Source organism: Daktulosphaira vitifoliae, unplaced genomic scaffold (genome assembly GCF_025091365.1).
Source record: "Daktulosphaira vitifoliae isolate Bord-2020 unplaced genomic scaffold, ASM2509136v1 Scaffold_554, whole genome shotgun sequence".
NCBI lineage: Eukaryota > Metazoa > Arthropoda > Insecta > Hemiptera > Phylloxeridae > Daktulosphaira > Daktulosphaira vitifoliae.
In genome coordinates this window covers 1-3,779 of record NW_026100118.1, presented here as the reverse complement: position 1 = coordinate 3,779, position 3,779 = coordinate 1, and the positions used below count along the sequence as shown (strand labels likewise).

Genomic DNA, 3,779 nt, shown 5'->3' with positions numbered 1-3,779 from the left:
ACTTATAATATTAAAATATTATATTATGTTATATTATGTACATGTATGTCATATATTATGAATTCACAAGATCACCAAAACAGGGTTCCCTTATCTAAGACTTAAAATAATCAATAAAGTAGTCAATTAAATCTGATTATCGTACAGATTCAAAGTCACGCCCATGTGAGGGTTCTCAACTAAGTCCAGCCAATCACATTCAACTATTAATTGAGATCTACAGTTTCTAAGATCACACTAGGGATCGCTACACGACCCTCGTCTACTATAAAAACCCATTTTTTCCTATTAAAATCAGTTCTTTCGGCTATTTTAAATTACACAAAATCTGCGACACTCTACTCAAGATGCTACTCTCTGGGACTTAGTTTAATTTTTAATTTATTTGGACTTAGAATATTTTTCAATTTTTAAAACACTTAGTCGTTTTTTTTAATTTATTTGGACTTAGAATATTTTTCTTTAAAACTAAATGACACTTAGAAATTTTAAAGTGAATTTTGTTTTGGTGAATCTTTTAATTTAATTTAATTTGTTCATTATATAATGATATTTTATTTTTATTTTACCATGGAAATAAATGTCAATTAATATTTTAAAATAAAACATTTTTTTTTTATAATAAAACCGAATCAAATCTAATTTTCTCAGTTAATGATAAATATTGATTATATGACTAAGTGTATTGCAACTCTATACTTACTGGGTAGCTAATCTTCTGTGGTTTAATGTCTTTGTTCTAACGAACATCGCGCCGGCAGACAGAGTAAAGGTTGCAATTAAATATTTTTAAAGTTAGGTGTTAGGTTAGAATATATTTGTAAGCCTATGTGTATTGGGTAGCTAATCTTCTGTGGTTTAATGTCTTTGTCTTAACAAACATCGCGCCGGCAGACAGCACAGAGAAACTTACAAATATATGTTTTTAGTGTTTAATTTTTGTCTTGGTGATTATTGTGCCGCATCCTTTCAAGGTGCTTTAATTTAGCACCGGGACACATTGGGCCACCACAATTCCGCCCTGACAAATCTTTTACATAGATATAAATATTTCTGAATCTTGTTTTGGCCAGGCCAGAGGAAAATTTAAGAAATATTGGTGTCGATCTCTCAATAAAATATAATCTCTCAAACAATATACTCATTCTACTAAGTCAACTAAAGATACATTATTTGATTATAATTATAAAAATATAGAGTGTATAGAATCTCTTGCATACAATAATACAGTCATAGATTTTGTGTAACGGTTTCGTATTATTTATAATTAAACGCTTTATTCTCAAACGGTCATATTTACTGTCGAAATCAAAGTGTACAACGTGTGAAATACAGTATAAACTCATAATCAACATTGGATTGTCAAAAATAAACATTACACTACGTGGGATACAAGGTAAGTACAAATTTAAATTCCCGCTTTCAAATTATAAATACTATATTGCGTAATAAACCATTAAGATAGGTAATAAAGTTTGGTAGGATAATTGACTTCATTTATTCAATATTGTTCAACCCCGAGATCAGTTCATTATTTTTGTCACAACGTTTTTGTGCATTTTTATTTATTTGATCATTACCCTCATGTATTTAAACTCCGTTTATTCACCCCTCTGAATCATTTTTTATTCATATTATTATATTCTTTGCACCCTTACATATCTTGCCACATTTAAACATGTGTTACTCCGCCATTCACCGTCATATTTAATAATTTTTATTATTATTCGGCCATACATACGCTATATTATGTCTTTAGTCTGACTAAGAACCAACCCTTAGATTTTCTTTTGGTACAATATAAGCATTTATACATTCAATAGTAAAATCCACATCACCACCATTTTTTTCCTTATCCTCCATTATTAATCCCTATAAACCTACCTATCATCTTATAATATTTTATTATACCTACCATTTATTATATTTTATTATTTTACATTCCAACCAAATTCTAATATATATTTTTTTTTTTAATCTTTTTTCTTTTTGGTTTATTACANGTTATTTATTATTAATCATTTTTAATTTTTCTTCCACTACAAAAAGAATTATGAAAAAAAATACAATAAAAGTTATTACTACTGACGGGGTTTGAGCTTGGTATATCGACCGTATGAGACTGTCTATTATACGACGTAGCCACCGTGTGCTACATGTGCGCCTAAATAAAAGGAATTATTGAACTAAATTAAGTCGCTTTTTTTAACTTTGAGATGGAAAAATAATCAAAATAAGTTTAAATTTATATTTAATGTTAGTTAGATTCGTCTAATTTTTACAAAAATGATGGACTGATTACTATGTTTAACCCTTATGAGGCATTTTAAAATAAACAAAAAAAAAATTTAAGCACAGAGATAGCATGATTTTTAACTACAGCAATCATTTACACATAGAAGGTAGGTCATTGGAACAAAAATTTTTTTTTTATTTACAAAATGTAACATAAGCTTTAATTTGACTTATGTTTAAAGGACGCAGTATTTCTGGAACATTTTCAAAAATTAAATTGAAAATGTCCTAATTTCAATACGAATGTTTTGAAGTTTTGACCCCCCTTGTATAAAGAGGTATGATCCGATTTACAAAAAAAGTGTGTCAGATGAATGGGGTATATAAAAATTTATTACAAAAAATAATAATATTGATCCAAGTTGAAAAAGTTGGCTTTTGTAAATAAGTTACTATTTTGAATCCTCTCTTTTGTCGGTAGGTAAAGGATCAAAATTAAAAAAAAATTATACCAAATTAAGGGGAAATAAATAAAAATAAAAGGGTTCTATTTAAAAAAAATTATTTTTTTTTGTTCACTTTTTAAAACGTTATGGCAGTTTTTAGAAAAAAAAAATAAAAAGTTGTAGAAAATTACTGATTTTTAAAATTATAATTTTTTTGGAAATTTCCCCCATTTATGGGGAATAATAAAATTTTTTTTATTTTTTAAGAGCAATGACTTCAACTAGATACAATTTGTGAACTTTTGACGAATCGTTGAAAGAAATCGGTTCAATAAGAGCTGAGAAAATGTAGTGACAGACACAAAAAAAAACAAATTATGGTAAAATTAATATCTTGTCAACTTTGCATCAAAGCTAAAATAGCGTCATTCCATTCAAAATATACCTGTAATGTGCAAAATATAAGAGAATAAGATGTGAGGGATAGCAGGACAAGTTGACGCATAAGGGAAGATTATCTTATTGGATTTAAAAATATAGTAATGTTTGTGAACTTTTTATGAAATATTTTTAAATATTTGAAATAATGACGAATATTTCGAAAATAATTTAAATGAAAACATGTTTTTTTTTTTAAATCGAAATAATAGCTTTTTTTTCAAAATATTGTTGTGTTAGTAACACAGTGTTACAGCGTTTAAATTTAACTTGAGTGTGAATAAATACAACATATTTTATTACAAAAGCTAAAAAAAAAAAAAATAACGAATAAAAAATATTAGAAATTTTAAGTCTTATTCAAATTTGAAAAGAACTATTAGGGACATTTGAATAAAATTAATAAGAATAAATTGTTTTTATCATTGTATATGAAATTTATATATATAAAATAACTAGCTTACAATTAGTTGTCTAGTACTAAAATCAATTAATAAAAAACAATAAATCTAATAATTATCCAGGAGCATACCTTAGAGAGCTATCAAATCGCCTTTATTTAAAATAGTTTGATTTTTACTATAGAATACAATCAGTACTAAAGATTGGTTTAGAAATAAATAATTTACTTTTTTTGTTCATGAAATTGATCTCTGAGGA

The 3,779-nt window shown here is 26.4% G+C and overlaps 1 protein-coding gene across 1 annotated transcript in view; it reads left to right on the top strand.

Annotated features, from left to right (window-relative positions):
* LOC126909560 (uncharacterized) overlaps window positions 1-3,264 on the top strand; it is a 6,738-nt gene extending 3,474 nt beyond the window's left edge. Inside the window, exon 2 of the mRNA XM_050691995.1 lies at window positions 2,949-3,264. The gene's annotated coding sequence lies outside the window, so the exon portion shown is untranslated. The remainder of the gene's footprint in view (window positions 1-2,948) is intronic.
* The last annotated feature ends 515 nt before the right edge of the window (window positions 3,265-3,779 follow it).